The following is a 19,573-nucleotide window of genomic DNA, read 5'->3' on the forward strand; positions in this document are numbered from 1 at the left end:
CTCTTTAGCCTCATATTCAAGGCCTCAGCCTGTCTCTGACCTGTAACCTTTCCCTAAACATGTCTGGGTCTCCCACATCTGCACCCCCGCCCATATTAATCCCGCTGCCAGGAATGTCCTTGGTGCCAGCAGCCTGATGCGCTGGGGAAGAAATGAACACCCGCCAAAGGGCTGTGGGGGCTCAGACGCTGTGCTCCCTGAATACAAAGGACTCCTCACAGCTGGCCCTGAAAGGCCCATGTGGCAGATGTAGACGGCGAGGCTCAGGGGGTGAGGTGTCCAAGGCCATGGGGGCTGAGCTGTGACTGCACCACAGGGAGGGACTGGGCCGCATCAACCTCTGGGTGTCCCGGCTGCCGACAAGCTCTCGGCTGGTCCACCGGCTCAGCGTAGCCCCAAGTCTGTGAGCCTCTCTGATCTCACGGCAACTCGGATCCGCTCACTTGGCATCTTGACCCCACCCCTGCCCTGCTTTGGGAGCAGGTGACACCCCAGGTTGTACCCCCTGCTGATACTGAGCTGGGTGTAGGCTTGCAGAGGGGACCACGGGTCAGAGAAGAAGGGCAGTGCCGTAGCCAAGGGCACGGACTCTGGGACCGGCTGCCGGTTCAACGTCCAGCATAACCACCTCGACAGGCTGGTTCACCTCCCTGTGCCTCCGTTTTCTCCCCAAGAAATGGGGGTGAGGGGAGCAATGACTTCACAGAGATGGGGAATATGCATTTCTGTAGACAGATGTTTAGAGCGGCGCCGGCACAGAGGACTACAGAGGCACTCAGAGCTCACGGTATTACCTCAGGTCTCCCTGCGCCTTGGGCTCAACATCACAACATGAAGGAACACCAAAGGCCTCTGAGTGCCTGCCAGGAGGGAGGAGGAGGACAGGAGACTGGTGGCACAGGGTCCCCTTCCTGGTTTCTGGCCCCCAGGCCTGCTCTCCTGGCCCTCCTGCCTGATCACAGTGTGCAGAGAACCCCCGTGCACACCATCACTCAGACCCCGGGAGGAGGGAGAAAGGCAGGCTCCCTCCTGGGGGCAGAACCACAGCTTCGCCCCTGCGCTGTTGCCCCAGACCTGGGATGACCCAGAGAGGGGTCATGCCAGCATCGTCACCCTCATCCACATGGGGATACCGGGAGCCACCCATGTCTGTCTCCTTGCTTGGGGCTTAGCATAGACAATGCACCCTGGCTGGGCTGGAGACCAACGTCTGGGATACATGACAGAGGCTCCGGGTCAGTTAATACCCAAACCATAGGGCATAAATTCATCCTACCCACAAATCCTTCATCTCATGGGATGCTCTTAGTGGGGGCAGAGCTGCTGCTTCTCTCTTTTCTTTCCACAGCTGAGGCCCAGAGTGGTGGACTGACTTGCCCAGGTGTACCAGCAAGCTCGTGGTGGATCCTAACCACGAAGCCTGGTCTCTGGGCTCCCAGGCCTTGCCCTACGATGAGGTTTCTCTTGCCAGTTACTAAAGGTGACCCACTGTCTGGGAGAAGATAAGTCATCAGCATGTGTGGGTGAGGCATGGGCGTGGGCCCAAAGCTTCCACCCGTGGGAGGACCTAGAAGGGGATCAGAGCAGGTCAGAGGCAGGGCAGCCTGAGAGCCTGAGGCCCGGCTTCCTTTCTCAAGAGGGTATGATTCCTGGCAGCAGCTCCCACGGGAAATAATAGAAGCGCCACCCGCGGGAAACGGGGTGGGACACGGGGGGTGCCGGGCAGGGTTTCCTTTTGGGTGGGTGACCTGCGTGCCTGTGACCCTGGGGCCAGGCCGGGGTTGGGCTTTGCCTCATCCCTGGCTCAGGCCCAGACCACCCTGAGTCCCATCCTCCAGGCCTTCCCTGGCTTCCTGTCCCACTGGCCACACCCGGCCTGGGAGAGATGCAGGGTGGGGAGGGCCTCCTCACAGACGCTCAGATTTTCTGGGGCAAGAGCGGGGCAGAATGCCCTGGCCTGCTCGGTGGCCTCTGGCTTCTGATCTCTAGACCTCCGGCTACTGGTTTCGTAGCAAGAGGACTCCTCAAAAGCAGCAGTGGGATTGCACACAACTCCGGGCCTAGCTGAGTGGGGGTTGCAGGAACCAGCCCCTCCTGGGGGGCCTGGAAGCACCGTCTTCCCCCACTCAGGGCAGAGGGGCAATTTGAATTCTGAGGAGCCATGAGGGAGGGATGAGGATAAGGGGAGAAGTCGAAGAAGGGATAGCTGTCAGGCCTCAGAGGAAGAAATTCCCACTGCTGAAAGATGAGGGAGGGCCGAGCCCCCTTCCGCAGAAGGCATGGTACTCCCGCTGGGTAGCGCAGCCCGACCCCAGAACAGCACCTTGTCTGACCCTGGCCTGGACCCAGGGTGTGAGCCCTCCATCCCATTCCCAGCCTTGCACACCTGTATCCTTACATGTGTCAGGGGTCTGGGGACGGGTGGGGGGGGGTCAGCTGGAAGCTTGGCCCAGTAGCTGTGGGTCCACCTATGGCCTTCAGGTGAACCCAACCTATTCCCCGTGTCTCAGGAGCTGAAAACTCACCTGTCCATAAGTGGGGATGTGGTGGGAGCATCGAGGTTGGTGGCCTGGCCCAGGGAGGGGTAAAAGGCTTGAACAAAGGCCCTTAGCCCCCAACCCTGCTCCTCCTGGTTTCCTAAGGTACAGGCTTTGGACAATCCCAGCACCCCTGGTCTCTCTCAAGGCTGCTGGGTAAACAAGCGCCTCCGAAAGCAAACAGGCCAGAACGTCCAGAACGCTCCTCAAGCCTGTTGGAAACCTACCGGGGACAGAGGCCTCTCATAGCTCAGTGTTGAGGAGGAGCACAGAGTGGAGGTGGTTTGGGTCGGACTGGGGCTGGGTCCTGCCTGACATCAACCCAGGAACAGGGACAGAGCTGGGAGCCAGGTCTCCTGTGTGCACCACAGGCAGCCTTAAGAACCTCCCTGGAGGCCATCCTGGGATGGGTCTGATTCCTTGGGCAGGAGCTCACTTTGGTGGTGACTTATCCATATTACCTCAATCAAACACACAATGATGGGGCTGTCCATGGCCCCAGCTTGATGTTCTGCTTGGGGGACTCTGTCAGGGACGCCAAAGGCCTAAGGTCTATGGGCCTGAGGTGAGCAGGGTAGAAGACAGAAGCCAGACTCCAGCCTGGTGGGTAGCCAGGGACAAGTTACCAGGAAGAGTTACTAAGACCACCATGGAGCAATAGTGTTTCCTGACCTTGGGGACATGCAAGCTAAGGCCAGGGACACACTGCCTAGGTGGCATTCTGGGACTTTTGCCTAGGACCTGCATACCCACCCCATCTAGAATCCATATTCAGTTGTGGGTGGCAGGATGGTTGGCCTGTGTCACCAGCTCAGCCACTGGCCCACCAACTTCTATCCCCTTCTTGAATAGGAGCTTCCTGGTTATAACAGAATAGCCTTGGGCTCATGAGCTGGTGGGACTCTTCCAAGCTGAATACCCATAGATCTTATTGCAACAGAAGCAAGGTCTGACAATGCTCTGTGTGGCTCAGATGTCAGCTCTCTGTGCCCCTCATCGTGGGCACCTGCTGGGTTCAGCTGTCAGCCCCCTTGGGAAAGTATGCCTAAGCTTGCCCAGAGCCCAGGGTAGTCAGCCACACCCTGACGGGCATCCAATGGCAGCCTCCCTATCTTTGACTTAGCCTGGATCCTTGGTCCAACCTGAGATGTTGCTTGATGCTGGCTTGGCAGGGAGCACTCCAGGGCCAGGGATGGGCCTTGTACTGAGTATAGACCTGGCACAGACTTGGCTGCCAGGAAATGTTGGTCAAAAGAAGGAGAAAGAGAAGGAGCAGGGAGAAAGGGGACAAACAGACACTGGAACCCAGGTGGGCTCTCAGAGGCTCCTATGGGCCCCCACAGCCCTCCTGCTCCTCCAAGTCCCAGCGGGACTGTGTTTTCTATAGGTAAAACATGTCAAGTTGGCTGGGTAAATCTGGAGGAGGCCCACTTCCCCTGGGGCTCTCCACCCAGGGGGCCTCAGAGAAGGCCCCGCAGTCTCCAGGATTCAAGGGTTCTGTACTCTGCCTACATCTGCTCTGGTTCTCATCACTCTGGAGGAAAGGGACCCTCCCCCCAGCCACTCAGTCTAGGCACCGTCTCTGAACCTTGCTGGTTACGCCCTGCAGGTGCAGGAGGCCCATTCCCCTGGAGTGGCAGTGGCATGGGACGTGGCTGCTTCATGACGGGGGCAAGGGGTCTTTGCAGTCACAGGCAATCCCGCCCATCCAACAGGAAGAAAATATGTCGGAGAGGCAGGGTTCCACAGAAGTTCCAGAAGATCTGTGTTCCGACGACCCTACTCCTTGCTTCAGCCCAGCCCGGGTCCTGGCACACAGCAGGTGCTTAACTCCTACCTGTTGAATTAATCAGTGGCCTTCTGGATGCATATGGGAAGGCCTGACTTGGGCTTTCCTGCTGAGGGGCCAGCACTCAGCAGCACGCTCCAGGGCACGTGACAGATGGTGGGTGCATCCTCGCATGCCCCTCTGCAAGGCTGGGGCCCTGCCCTCTCGAGCCCTTCCTGGTCAGAGGACATTTTGGGGCTGGGAGGGTTCCCATAGTCAGCAAAGCCAATACTTCTGCACAGATGGAGGTAGGAGGGGTCCAAGGAGGTCAGGAGATCAGAAGCTGGGCCATTCCTGGGCCGGTCTCCCCACACCACATCTAGAGGCCCAAGAAGTCTAGGGCTGCCCCCTCTGTCCCCAGTGATCCTTATGTCCACCACCCAGGCCAGTGTGGCCCCCTCCCCTGACTCCATGTCTCAGCCTCCTGCCTGCAGCCGGCCTGAACTGCTTACTTAGACAAACAGGGAAAGCAGCCACGTGACTGGCTAAGGTTTCCTGGACCAGACACGGACACACACATACACACACACACACTCTCAGTGGGTCAGGTTGTCATGTGGCCCAGCAGGGCAGGGACCGGGTCAGCTCAGGTTCCCATGTCTCTGAAGGACAAGTGACTGGGCCTGCCTTTCTTCACCTAGAAGAATGCGTTCTCCAAACACTTGTTTTCTGCTTCCTGGACGCACCAGAGCCATGCTGGATGGGAAGAGAGCAGAGTGGGGGTGGGGGGGAGGAAGGGGGGAAGGAGGGGGAGGAGCCTGCGCCCAGCCCGCTGGCCTCTGTGGGGTGTTTTCCTTCCGCCCTCCCCACCCAGAGGGCAGCTGCCTGCTGGGAAACAGTGGCTGCCCAGCCAGGGAGAAACCCCGAGCCCAGCATTTGGATGTGAGGCAGGAGGGGGGCCGCGGCTCTGGCAGGAGGCTCCATGTGAGTCAGCAGCAGACCTGTCAAGGCATCGTACCAGAGACGGGTTTTGCAGCAGGACTCCGTGGCTGGCCTGGGGGGCATCCAGGAAGGAGAAAGGGTGGGAGAAGGGGGGGGTCTGAAGCAGCTCTGCCTTTGGTCTGTTTTTCGGGAAAGGTCTGTGGACCAGGGTTTTGAGGGCTCTTCCAGCTTTGGGGCTCTGTGTCTCAGATACTTCCCTAGAATGGCAGGCCTGTCCCCACAGCCCACTTAGGGAGAAGGGGATCATGTCTCTTGACAGGCAGGGCTGAGACTGGCTGGTGGGGGGAGGGGATGCCATCAGCCCACTGCCCTGGCCTCAGGCCTGACTCCCAACAGGCCAGCGGACACAGAAACCCACCTTCCAGACACCTCAGGAAGGCAACAAAGAGACGAGGGGCGTGGCTGGGAGTTCTCAGATACAAGCCACTTCCGGCCAGGCCTGGGTAAGTCCTTCAGCCTATGCTGTATCACCGAATCCTCACAGCCACTCCACTAGGTAGGTGATGCTGTCACCCCATGCGACAGACGACAGACGAGGGCTCAGCAACCTGAAGGTCACAGGGTTAATATGGGGCAGGCCGGGATCTGCTCCCTGACAGCGCACTTCCAGTGTCTATGTTCTAACCAGAACCCCAAGTCCCTGGGGCTGGGTGCTGGGCTGGCTGGTCCTCTACAAAGGCCCGGACAAGGGGTCCCTAGGGATGTACACCCCCACGGTCCCAGGAAGCTTCTGGGAGGGTCCCCAGGGTGCGTGGATGAGGGGGGAAGACAGAGTGGGTGGGGGAGAGCAAGGGCACAAGGGAAGATAGAGAGAGCAGGTAGGATGCGGGAGCGGGGAGAGAGATGGGAGAAACACAGAGAGAAAGGGCAGGAGAGGAGAGGTTGGAGAAACAGAGATGGGGGCCAGGAGAGCTGACAGCAGGAAGGAGGGCAGGCGGGAGGGAGGTAGAGGGGAGGAGGAGAGGAGGGCAGACACAGCCAGAAAGAGTGGAGGGGAAGAAAGGAAGGAAGGAGCAAGGGGAAGCAGACGATGTGGGGAATAACCCAGAAGCAAGGGGCAGGGATGGGAAGGCAGGAAGGAGAAGCAGAAAGACAGAAAGGGAGCCGGGGTCAGAGAAGGAGAGGGCCCTGGAAAACCGAGAGGCAGAGGGAACGCACACCCACCCACCGAACATTAAATACCTAACAGGAGATGACAAATCAAATGGGAATTACTGCGGTAAAAACATAATTAGAAACTTGATTGAAGTTAAACAGAATTTACATAACACTGCAAATTAACTTTACACGGAAACTATTCACTGAGAAGGCAATGAAAAGGCATTTCATTAGTAATCTATATTTAAACAATAGGCACAATGGAGCCTTCTGATGAGGAACTTGGTGCCTTCAACCAGAGCAAGTGCCGAAGGCTGCTGGAGGACAGAAGGCACTGGGTGCTCCAAGAGGAAGTGGGCAGGGTCCGGGACCTCATCCTTGCACCTGCTAGTGGGGGCTGGGGCTGGGTGGACGCAGGGGACCAGGGCAGATTCTGGTACAGGTTCTGCCCTTGGCTTGCTGTGTAGCCCTGGGCAAGTATTTCACCTTCTCTGGGCCTCTGTTTCCTCATCTGCAAAATAAGGAATTTGACGATGAGGCTCACATGAGAGTGCCTGGGATATTGTAGGAGAGCCTGGGAGGTGGTGGCGGGCAGAGGTAGGAGTCTGGGCTCGGGATTCAGAAGGACTTGGTTCAGAGCTCTGCCCTGCCACTTAGTAGCTGTGGTATCATGCAAGCTTCTTCCTCTCTGGCCCTGCTTTACCCATCTGTTCAATGGAGATAAGCCCACTCCCACCCGACATCACCCATGCAGTGGAAGGATTTAGGGAGAGATTGGGTGGGGACGGCTTAGAAAGTGAGTCTGAAGGCAGGATTACTTGTCCCATCCGCCTGGTACACTAATTAGATTACCCACAGCCTCCTGCCATAGAGCTGGGAAGCATCAGAGCGGCTGCCCATGGCTCCCCAGTCCCCAGTGCAGAGTCAAAGGCGCATTTCCTAGAAGGACTGGGGGGGCCACCAAGTCCCTGCCTGGCTCCATCCTATCCTCAGTGCAGAGAAGTCTCCCAAGCCTTGGCCGCATCCCGGTCTTATGAGGCTGTGCCCTTAGGTGGATGTGCTGGACTGTGCCCCCGGGGAGGCCCCCAGATGGATTCATGCTCACTCTACCTCCTGTCCCACTCCTGGGCCCCAACAACATGCACCTTCCCTGCCCTGGGCAGCAGCCCAGCTCCGCAGCCTTCCCTGACAGAGCCGTGGGCATCCACTGCGAGGGAGTGTGAAGCCCCACAGACTCACAAAAGAGGATGCCTCCCCCCACCAAATTCGCACACAATGGCCCACCAAAGGCATCGAGCTCCTCTGCTCTAAGTGGTGATCGGGAGCGGGCAGCTCTGACACACACTCATAGTCAGGAAGTTTCTACAGTTTCTTTTAAGATAAAGGATCCAGCAATGCTTAGAGATTCAATAGGAAGCTGCTGGGTGCCCTTCCCCCTGCAGGCAGCTCCAAGCGGCTGCCTTGAGCCCTGTGTTTTCAGACAAGTGCTCCAGGCAAGGGGGAGGTCTCCTGAGCCCAAGAACCTCACAGAGGAGGTGGGAGGTCAGGACAGGTGGAAACTTCTTTAAAGAAAGTGCAACGTGTGCAGACATTGGGGCAGGAGACTCCACTGAGACCAGGGAATGCTGGCCTAGGTGACACAGAGGGTCCTTGGACATGGGCTCACACTCAGGCCAGATGCCCATGGGCCTTGCCCCTGTGTAGCCAGATGTGGAGGGGGAAGCTGCTCTGGTTTTTCCCCTCTCTCTTCTACCCCTCTCCAAATATGGCTCATTGACTGAGGCCCCTAAGCCTTTTCTATGCTGTTCCCTCCACCTGGAGTGTCTTTTCCCTGCTTTGCCAGCAAAATTCTCCTCATTCATTGAGAGCCTGCTGTCTCAGTTCTCCCATATCTCTGGCTGCACCTTCTCTATCTCCTTTGCCGTCCCCACCCTGCCTTCTCTCCCTCCAAGGGCTGGACGCTTGTGACTCGGACTCAGGCTTCTCATCGGCTCCCTCTCCATTTGCTCCCGACGTGACCTCATCAGCCTCATGGCTTGCAGCCTCTTTGGTGCACAGCAGCTCCCACACTTCTATCCCCAGTCAGGTCCTCTCCATCTCCCAGACTCCTGTACCCAACTGCCCGCTCAAGCTTCCCACTCGGGTGTCTCAAAGGCATCTCCAAGTTCATGTGTCTAAGACACGCTCCTCAGCTTCCTTCAGCCCTGCCCCACCATCATCCGTGGCTGAGTAAATGACCACCTTTGTTCTACCAGTGGCTCCTGTCCCAAACCCAAGAGCCTTCCTTGACTATCCCCATCTTCTCTCCTCGACACCTCTCATCCACACGCACGCCTTTCTACGAGGTCTTTGGAGTCATTCGGACTCCCACAGTTCCCAGCCCCTTCCCCTGCTGGCTCTAGACCCAGCTGCCACCACCTCTACCTGGGTCCCGGCCACCTCCCTGCTCCACTCTTGCCTTCCTCCACGAGTGGGTCCCCCAGGGGATTTCCCAACCCCTCACTTCGCTGCAGCCACATGGCGTCCTGGCTCCTTCCTTGAATGTGCAAGCACCTTTCTTCCTCCCTCCTTGCATTTACGTCTCTGTTCAAAAGCTGCCTTGTCAGAGGCCTTTTGTGATCCTCCTTGATCCGAGGACATCCACTTCACCCCTTTACTCTGTTCCTTTACTCAACAAACTTCCCTTCTTAGAACTTGGCATCACTGGACATAATATATATCACATTTCAAGTCTTTTCTGTCCATGCCTCTTCATGAGAATGTAAACACCATGAGGAAAGGAGGTCTTGATCATTTTGTCTCCTGCTGGGTCTCCAAAACAGCCCCTGGTCCCTGAACACTTGGGGTATGAGTAAATGAACGATGCCACTTCTTCCGGGAAGCCTTCCCTGACTGCCTGCCTGCAGAAACTGCACAAAGCCTCTTCTCCTCCCTTCCCTGTGTAGTCAGAGATACGATACAAGCCTTGAGCACTGAACTTACGGAGTTGGGCCTGCCTCCATTGCAAACTGCAACATCTCGGGGCAAGGCTAGATCCGATACCTACCCTCCAAACCCAGCCCTTAGCGTAGGCCTGGCTCGGTATAGGAGTCAGTGAGTGTTGGATGTGTGAGCTAATAATGAGTAAACGGATGGCTGGAAAGATAGGTGGGTGAACAGAGGAGTAGACAGATGGACGGACGGAGGAGTGATATGAGGATGGTTTGGTGGGAGGATGGATGGGTGGAAAGATGGCTACGTGAGAGGATGGATGATGGATGTAGGGATGGACAGAGGGATGGGTCTCACCACAGTCACACAATAAAGACTAGTGGTTGCTTAGGCTCGACAGGCGGACTTCTATGTGGTGAGTGGCCAAGACCAGAGCAGTGTAGTGAGAGTCGATGTGTAGAAACGGATACCAACAGACAGGATTGAATTGAGCCTCTATGGTGTGAGTGGAGCTTGCTGTGTGACCGCTCATTTCCCTGTGCCTAGGTCTTGCAGTATAAACATGCAGATAATTATTCCTGCCCAGAGCGATCAGGAAAATCGCTTTGAAGTTTCAAATACTGCCACAAAGGAGATCATGGCCACATTTCCAACAACTCACATGTCTGGCCAGTTCTGCCTCGGAAAGCTCTCTCTTCTCAAGCCCCATCTAGCCCTGCTGACGTGTACCCTTAATGTTCCATCCACAGGGGCTGGACCCCTGGCCACACCCACAGAGTTCAAACAGAACCGGGCTATTGAGCCAGATTAACTCCACATAACCATCAGGTCCAACGGAGTCACAGAATCCTCAAGAACTGAACTAAACCGTGACCCATTTCCGAGATGGACAAACTGAAGCCCAGCAGCATTTTGTACCAGACACACACAAGGAGTTATGGAAGCCTGACAGCCTGGGTCAGGGGCTGGATGTGGGGACCAATGACCCTCAGCTCAGCCAGCCCCACGGTGACCTGGCTGCCTGACCAGGCCCCTGGCCAGGCAGGTGAAGGTGGCCGGGTAGCACACACGCAGCAGGGGTCTGCTGTTACCTTTCTAGGTCTGGTAGCTGAGGGATGGACGGTGGCTCTCTTCCTCACACCCCTCACAGCATCGGTCTGACACCCAGCAGCTCCTCCTCCTCCTCGTCCTGGGTACACAGGGACAGAGACAGGACACATGTGAATAGCCAGGGACAAAGACCGCAGTCCACTCCCCCCACCTCCGTCCCCCCACGGCCAGGCTAATCCCCACGGCCTCTGGAGCCACTGATGCACACCCTGGGATGCCTGATTTATCCGGGGCCCCGTCTTCCCAACCCTGCGGCACGGCCACGAGCCAGCCAACCCCTCCTGGTGGGAATCTTTAAGACTAAAACACATATTTAAGTTTTGTTTCTTCTGGTGCTCGGGAGCTTTGTGTCGTTGTCTTTTTTCTTCCTGGTGAGAAAAGCAGAAGGCCATGGCCTTCCTGTGCGGCCCCCAGGCAGGGTGACAGGGAGAAGCTGTTGGGGTATTTTTAGCCGGCTACAGGCCCCCACAGCGTCTCCTCTCTGCCGTGCCTGGCTCCGCGGAATTATCTCACAGGGCCGGCCGGCAGCCACTTCTGAAGCCGCTCTCTGACCCCTGCCTGAATTCCTTCCTCGGTACGAACTGCTCACCAGATCTCCGGCCAGCGCTGGGGGCCATTTTATGTGTGTCCACCTCTTCAGAAAACGAGCTCACTTCCTGCCCTTCGTGATTCTTGGTCCCAGCTGAGTCCCGTCTGGACAGTGGCTTAACTAACATACATATTTTTGACTTAATATTTACCTTTACTTCAAGTCACTTTTTTTTTTAGCTTCAATAAATCTGGCCTTGTCCAAATCGATCATATCCATGAAACAGCCCATCTGGTATGCTCATTGCATATTGCCAATATCCCTTAATAAGTACACAACCGATGAAAGAAAAGTGTATGTCTTTCATTTACTACCGAATTCCAGAATCTTGTCACAGGCTACCGGAGTTACATGGGCCAAGCTTTGGCAAACTCACTGTTGCTTATCAGCCCTCTCCTTGCACAGAAAGAGTCACGGGGAGGAGTAGATGGCTCACAGGCCCCCAGAATCCACTAGCAAATAAGGTCAGGGGAAGTATAAGGAGGTCAGAGACATGATGTGCTAGGAACTTAATACTGTCCTTTATTCACAGCACTGGGCGAGACCATTTCTCTCCCCACAGGTGAACCTGGCTGTGAGAAGCTAGTCAGGTGGGCACTAGGCCTTGTGAGGAATGGGGCCCCAGGATGGGGTGTCCCAGTGGAGGGCTGCAGGCCACACTCGAGGACCAGGGTCCAAGATGGCATCTTTTCTCAGTATTGAGATCTCTAGTTCCCATCTGCCCCTTGCACCAGGATCCCTCAGGCCAGAGTTGGTCATCAGGGGCTAAAAGCATAATCTCTTCTCTGGTTAGATTTGAAAGCACAGAATGCCTCCCCCTCTGAGCTTCTGTGGCTCTGGGTGCCCATTCTGGTGCTCTAGAATGGAATGAGTGTGCCCAGGTATGCCATGAGGGGTAGAGCCTGAGGACACCGGAGGTCTAGCCTTGTGGTTCTTGGGCCTCACTGAGCCCTTCCATCCTTCCCCACTCTGCCTACAGGTTGGAGACCCTGACTGGGCCCCCAGCCCAGTGCCCCGGTGCCTGCCCCTCCCGCTGAGAACAGGATGTGGGTGTCAGGAGGTGAAGGAGAGTGTGGGGTCGGGGTGGGGAGTGGCCTCGGGACTGACTTCCTGAAGGCTGATCGGTTTACCACAGTCAGTTGGGCCCAGGACCGCACAGCTGTGAGTTATAAATGTCCCTGTCAGAGCCCAGGCCCAGAGGCCCCTCCGCTGGTGATGCGGCGAGGGTCCATAGCCCCCATTCCTCCAGGGGGCTTTCCAGGTGAGGGCCCATCCTCCAGGAGGCCCTCCACAAGTGTGTAGCCCTCGTGATCTCTGAGCTCGCTCACCTCCTGTCTTTATGATGTCTGATGCAACAGGGTCTAATCCCACCTCCCCCTGCCCACTCTATGCCCTTCCAGGTGTGAATCTTGTGGTTCCAGCTACCTTGCGAGCTTTCAGAGGGCAGGGACTAGGCTGGGCTTCTACCCGGCTGAAACCCAGGACTTGGCACACAGCCAGCCACCCTGGTGACAGCCTCAGGGGCAACTGTTCCAACTCAGCAACCTGCTTCCCACGACCCCAACCGCCCCTTGTGCCTGCCCACTGGGGCCCACATAGCACAGAAGAAGGGGCAGGGGAGGAGGGGGGACAGGGCTCTGGCCGGCAGCGCAGGGACGTTTGCCCACAGGCATGGGGCTCTGGGCTATGCCCCTCCAGCGGCTCCTTCAGGGTCCCATTCTCTCTGCTTGCTCTCCTTAGGGTTCCCTCAGCCTTGGGTGTGCAGTGTGGCTCGCAGTCTGGGGTGCTCAGGGCCGAGACTACAAGGTGAGAAGCTAGGTCCCTCTATCCCCGAGGCCCCGGGCCAGGCCACACAGGGCCAGGCCTCAGAAGTGCAGTAAAGGCAACAGGAATAAGCAGGGGGTGGTCCAGGCTCATGGGGCCCAAAGAATTTACTATTTCAGGGTCCTCTTTAGAAATATATATAGAACTACAGATACTTATTTAAAATGAGAAAGGAAAACACCATCACATTCCTAGAACCTCAGGAGTCTGGGCCACTCTAAACCATTTACCAGAGATGCTCACACAGGAATGTTCCCGACATCAACCTGAGGCCCGCCCCACCTAGAACACTCCAGCGCCGCCCGCAGAACTCCCACTTTCCCAAGGGCGGTGCAGGGGTGGGGCCCAGAGGCCGGAGCTTCATGAGTTCCTGGCCAGTCGGCCTCTGATCAATAACAGTGGTGCAACTGCCAATGAACATAATATCTAACATTAACGGGCCTTGACCTGGTACCACTCTAAGTACTTGATGTGAATGAACTCATTTAACCTCCCCACAACCTACAAGGTAGGTACCCTGCCTATTTTAACAGGCGAGGACATAGTCACAGCAAGGTTCAGAAACCAGCCCGCTGTCACACAGGCAGGATATGAACCCTGACAGCCCAGCGCTGGTGCAGCTATGAGCCCGCAACCAGTGCTCCCGGGTCCTGCTCTGGAGGGCCCAGGAGCCTTTTCTCTGATGCAGAGCCTTGGACAGCAGCGGCGACCAAGGGTAGACACTGCGTGAAGCCCCCTCTGCTTAAACCACTCATTCCGCACAAATCCTCACGTGCCAGCACCAACCTTGTGACGGTAAACAGGGACCCCCCACTTTCTCACTTTGTTCAGAGCATGCTGGGGTCCTCTCAATGGGCAGAAGTGGGCACCCCACGGTCTTCCTGGAGCTGGGGAGGTATCCTAGAGATGGGCTGGGCCCACCCAAAGAGACCGTGAGTCAGGGGTGAGGAGGGGGCTTTGCTGAAGGTCATGTAGCATGCTGTCCAACTCCTTCATCTTATAGACACGAGAAACATGGCTTCCCCAGGGCCACCCAGGGAGCGGTGACCCTGCGTGAGGCCCAAGGCCAGTCTCTGTAGGGGTGGGACAGGTCGCCAGCAGCCCCAGGGGCAGTCAAGGCCTGGTGCTGGTGGGACGGGCTGGCCAGGCCACAGCAGAGCGAGGACACAACCCTGCCTTTTGGCCTCCTTGGAGCAGGCCCTTTGTTTTCTTTCTCTGTTTTCCATCTGCCCGCGCCCCCAGCCTTCCAGGCTTCCCCTGATTGTGTTCAGGGCGATAAAAGGGCAGATGAGCGCGAGATCTCTGGCAGCCATCACCTCACATAGACACTGTGGCGGCGGCGGCGGCGGGTGGCTGAGGGGGGCCCCGGGTGGGGACTGGGCTCACCACTAGCTGTGCAGAGAGCTTCTCTGAGGGACGCTTGGCCCATGGCCCTCAGAGCCCTTTTGGCAACCCTGGGAGCAAACCGCCACCACCTCCCATTTTACGGAGGGTGAGACTGAGGCTCCAGAGAACAGTGGCCAGGACAGGTCTCTGGTCTCCGAGATTTCCAACAGGCCATGCCAACCATGGTCCTGACCTCTCTGGCCACCCACAAGACAGCCAGCCTCATCAGTTGTTCTGCCTTTATATCCAGAAAGGGCCATTTTCAGACTGTCCAGGAAAAAGAGAGTGGAAGGTCAGCCAGGGTCTTGTCCGCCAAGGCCCGGGGAGCTGGCTGGTCAGAAAGTCCCCTCGAAATCACTTAGCCACAGCTGGTCACTCTGTGCGAGACAGAGCAGAGTCTGACTTCCCGGCTCCCTGAAACAGAGTCCTTTTAGATTGCTTCTGGGGGCAAATGCTTCCTCTGTGGTGGGCTAATTCCTACTGATAGCAGTGAGAACAGCGTGATCCAGGGACACTGCTGGCCTGGATGTGGGATGGGGCAGTGGCGGCCTGCAGGCCAGGGCCTGGCCAACCCTGATCTCAGGTCCCTGCCACCGACCCTGGCCTCACCCGCCTGGCCTCCTGTGACCTGGTGCTCTCAGACTCTCCCTGAGCGTGTCCCCAACTTCAGTTACCAGATACTTTAAGTCTCATCCGTGTTCCATCTAAATAATTTATGTATTGTTATTGAAATCACTTTATTTTTACATACCCTCATTCAAAGCAATACTCTGTAAAATCATGGGTTTACTATATTAATCATATTTTTTATTTCCATAAGGATAAATATGTAACATTAAGATCTGAAATTCAGACACTCACACAGGCCCTGGTAGCCCACAGAGCTCAAGGCCCGATGCTGTGTGCAGGCAGGTCCTGGGGAAGCTGGCCAAGACTTGGGGGGGCAAGCCTCTGGAGGTATGCTCAGGGGGCTGTGAGAGCAGAGCCCTGTGCTGGATGGGGAAATGGGAGGAGGTGTAAGTTCCAGAAGGGTACACAGAAGGTTTGGTTTGGCAATCGGCTCAGACCAGACTACATCTTCTCTCTGTTGGGCCTGGAGTTTGGTCCCGATATTTCCTAGCTGCAGATAAAGCCATTTCCTCACTGATTCCTCCTGACCCAAGCACAGTACAGCCAGAGGAGCTCTGGAGGGGGAGCCCAAAAATGTGGGGCAGGGTTCTGTCTCTTTACTAGGGGATGCTAGACCTCTCTGGGCCTCAGTGTCTGCATCTGTACAGAAACTGTGAATGAGCCAAAGGTTCTTCTCAGCCTCTCTGAACCATGGTGACCTCCGGGCCCCAGGCAGATCTTCTCACCACCAACGGAGACCTCCCTTGACCCATCCCTCCCACACCTGATCAGGGGCCTCAAGCGACTTCTGGGGTGCCAAGGGGAGACAGGGCCATCCTGTGTGACAGCTACAAAATTAGATAATCAGCTAATCACCAGCAAATTAGCATCCCATCTTTACATAGAACAAATATAGTATTTACGTAAAAGTTGTTAGGAGTTTCTCTCTTTTTAATTAGCAGAAATAAATGCAAAATAAATGGTAATTAGGCAGCTGATGGATTTGGTAGCACAATTATGCCTGCAGCCGTGCCCTAGTCCTTAAGCGTGCGCACTGAGGAATCAGAGGGGCCTATTTATATAGTTTATTTATAAAACAAAGTTAGCAGAAACAGAGGGACGAGGCCTGGGCATTGCTGAGGGAGGGGATCTGGGCTACAGGGGCTGGGCGCTGGGAGGAGAGGAGCTTCAGTGCCCAAGGAATGCAGGGGTGCTTCGTGCTCAGTGTTGGGCTCTGGAAGTGTACCACCAAGGCCCCCACGTGTCTATTTCAGGCCCTGCATGTGTCACTGGGAATGGCATCCCTGACAGGAAGTAGGCTAGAGCTGCGTGGAGGGTCTGAGAACAGCTGTTCTGTGCACTCCTCTCTCTTTCCCTCCCCTGGTCCCTACCTCTCTCTTCTTTGCTGGCCCTATTCCTTCACTGAGTATTCTTTGTCCTGCACCCAGAGACATACTCTTCTAGAATATTGCCCATTTCCTCCAGAAACTCAGAGAACCGGGTGCAGAATAAAGTACCCAAACAGTGGGATTACATTTCAGACCAGTGGAGAACCCAGAGGGAGTACAGAGGCAGGAGTCCTGAGAGGAGGCAGCCCAGAGGAAGAGATAAGAGCTGGGTTTTGAAGGATGCATAGGAGTTTTCTGAGACGGTGGGAAGTAACAAAAGGAGCCACATGTGCAAAGACAGGGAGGTGGGAAATAGCATCCCATGACTGTAGGAAAGAATGTATCAGGGGTGTGGAGGCTAAGGAAATAAGCAGGGCCTCATTACAGTGGGTCCTAGATGCCAGGCTAAGAACAGGTTTGGACTTGATCCTTGAAGCTATGGCAAGGTCTGAATGGAGAGAGTGGGGCAGCCCCTTCCCACTCCCAGCTCATTTCTTGGCTTCCCCTCCCCCAACCCCAGAGCTAGGGAGAGGGGAAGGCCACAGACCATTAGAGGCAGCTGGTTCAGCTCAGCTGAGTGAGCACAGAGCAGGAGGCTAACCTGATTATAAGGGACAGGAGGTTTGTCTGCAGGGGGGAGGGTGGGTGACTGCTCTGAGAGTGACGGGAAGAGGGGCATGCTGGGCCACTCTTGGATCTCTGGAGCGAGAGGCCTGCCTGTCCTAGAACAGAGCACTGTGCCCTGCCCCCAACCCTGAATGCTGGGGTGGCCTCACCAAGCCCGGGGGAGGGGTGACAGTACAGCCGGAGGCCCCACCCCCTCCCAGACTCCAGTCCAAGCTGTGTGGCCTTGTGCTGTGACCTTGAGGAGCCACTCCTAACTCCAGGCCACATAGTCTTGTCTCCAAAACAAAGACCTGTAAGAGAATGGGGGATAAGCAGTGACCAGTTTGGCCCACAGTGCCAATCCCATATAGTCTGATGTGCCTGGGGTCACTAAAGCCTATGTGCTCTCAGGGACTTAGGGGAGGCAGGGGACTGCATCTGCCACAGTCCCTGCTACTCCCTCCCGCCCTGCCCCAGCCCAATGCACGGGCTTGCGTGGCATGCCACTGAGAGTTGAACTGAGACCCTGCATGATGACCACCTAAGGCCCTTCCAGCTGACAACCTGCGTTCCACAGTCCGAAAGCCCAGGAGCGGGTGAAGGGACAGCAGAAAGCCTAAGAGTCAGAGGAACTTCCTGTCATTAACCCTGTAGGAGAGAGTTGGGGCACTGGGGGCCTGGGAGCCTCTGGCTGCAGCTGGCTGCAGCCCTTCCCTCCTCACCACCAGTGACCACCCTCGACTTAGGCTGACCGTGTCTAAACTGGGAGCAATGAGCCACCCACGCACCCAAACCTGGGGCCATTCAAAAGCTCAGACAAGCCCCGGGCAGCAATCTGCAAGGCAAAGCCCTGGGTAGGGACTTCCAGCAGTGGGGTTTCTGAAGGATTGCACAAAGGGGGGACCCTCATGCTCCCTAGCCTGGCCAGCTCCCCAACCTCCAGACCATCCCTTTACAAAGCAGTCCCATCCCAGTCTGGAAATGGTGCCTGAGCTGCAATCCGTCATCACTGGGGACAGAGCTCTGAACTTGTAAGGGAAGACAAAGATCACACCCGCACCACTTCTCTGCTCTGTAGGCTGCGCTCCTGCCTTTGGACAAAATCAATAAGAATCTGCACTGTGATTGTTTTACCAGCACAAAAGGCCAGCTCCTTGCGATGACATTCCACCCCTGGCGGCGCCGGGGGTGTCCTTTTGTCGCTGGACCCCGAGATGCGGGGTGGGGTGGGCCCGTGCAAGCGGGGGAGCAGAGAGGGGCGCACAGAGCTGCTCTAAGTGCCTCTCCAAAGACAAGCCCGGTGCTATTCATCAACTGATTTTCAGGGCTGTGAGAAATCAATGGCATTTGTGCTGCAAACTCATCATTAGGACAGGAAAACTCTGCAGTGGAATTGATTTGTTTAAATATAATAACACAATTTAACAGAAAACCGTGGGGGTGGGGAAAAGACCCAGGCAAACAAGACAGTTTAGAGGACGGGGAGAGGCACCAGCCTGGAAACACCTTGCAAGGCGGCAGTCAAACCCCAGCACTGGCCCAGTCTCCTCCCCAAACACAGGGGTGAGGCCAGGCGGTGTCCCTTGTCACCGGATGATAGGCAGCTCACACCCACTCTTGGAAATGCCCCTCAGCAGCCTGAGGAGGAGCCCGGGGGCCGGCTGCTCATTGTTGTGTTGTTCTTAGAGGTGACTTTGGCTTGGTGAACATCTGTTCAACCCAACAGACTCTAAGTAGGTACCTGTGAGGGGCCATGGGAGAAACCAATAGTAAATCCTGGTCCCCGCTCTGAAGGCATCCTGTGAAGACAGGGTGGGTAAGGCAGGTGTGCAGGAGACAACCTGGAACCAGGGAGGTCTGGGCTTCCTGGGGTCTTAGGAGATGTGGGGGAGCAGTGCTGGGACAGGATGAAGGGCAAAGAGGGGACAGTAAGGGGGCAGAAATGGAATGTCCATTCAAATAACCAGGAGGAGCCCCTAATCTCATGAATAGGGGAACTGCCCACTCTGATGGTAATGATGAGAGATGACTTTATTGATCCTTAAGATTTCCCAGAGCCCCACAAATACTCAACACCCGTCAGCACACTGACTCTCAGCCTCCTATGAAGGATACTACCCATATCCCACAAATGGTACCACTCAGGCTCAGAGAGGTTAAGTGACTGCCCAAGGTCACACAGCCAGTTTAAGTGAGGGAGGTAGGGTCGGATCCCAGTACCTGTGCACTATTCAGTGTACCTCCCGCCCTCACTGGGGCTTGACCTCTACATGAACTAGGGAGATACGGCTCCTGCTCTCTGCAGCTAGGGTATGAGGTACACTGCATGGCTCAAGGGAAAGTCTGAGGAATGGCGTGGGGTCAGAGGCTCTTGCTACAGGCTTTGGCCCTGCAGCCTGGGTGAGACTGGAGCGCCAGGAGCAGAGCCGGCCTGGCACTCAGGGCACTCTCCGATCTCACAGAAGAGCTCTTCCAACCTCCCCCAGAGGGCAGGGATCCTAGGGAGGAAAGCGGCGGGCCAGGTCCTAGAAAGACATGTCTGCAGTGGCGGGGAGAGACACCCAAGCTGGGAGAGAAGGCTGGAGAGGTTCAACCCTTGTCTGAGGGTGGGGAGGGCATAGGCAGGCTGAAGTCCTCAGCGGAGGCCTGGCAGCTTGAGGCAGCCTCGCTGAGCTCAAGAAGGGCTTTAATGTCAGTTTCAGAATTTGGACTTCATTCCTGCTGA

The 19,573-nt window shown here is 56.3% G+C and overlaps 1 protein-coding gene across 5 annotated transcripts in view; it reads right to left on the reverse strand.

Annotated features, from left to right (window-relative positions):
* ZMIZ1 (zinc finger MIZ-type containing 1) overlaps positions 1-19,573 on the reverse strand; it is a 229,402-nt gene that overhangs the window by 152,626 nt on the left and 57,203 nt on the right. For all 5 annotated transcript variants that reach the window (XM_032838922.1, XM_032838908.1, XM_032838890.1 and 2 more), the window contains exon 3: positions 10,428-10,525. The gene's annotated coding sequence lies outside the window, so the exon portion shown is untranslated. The remainder of the gene's footprint in view (positions 1-10,427; positions 10,526-19,573) is intronic.

The sequence above is a fragment of the Lontra canadensis genome, unplaced genomic scaffold (assembly GCF_010015895.1).
Source record: "Lontra canadensis isolate GAN:19392208 unplaced genomic scaffold, GSC_riverotter_1.0 scaffold3, whole genome shotgun sequence".
Classification (NCBI taxonomy): domain Eukaryota; kingdom Metazoa; phylum Chordata; class Mammalia; order Carnivora; family Mustelidae; genus Lontra; species Lontra canadensis.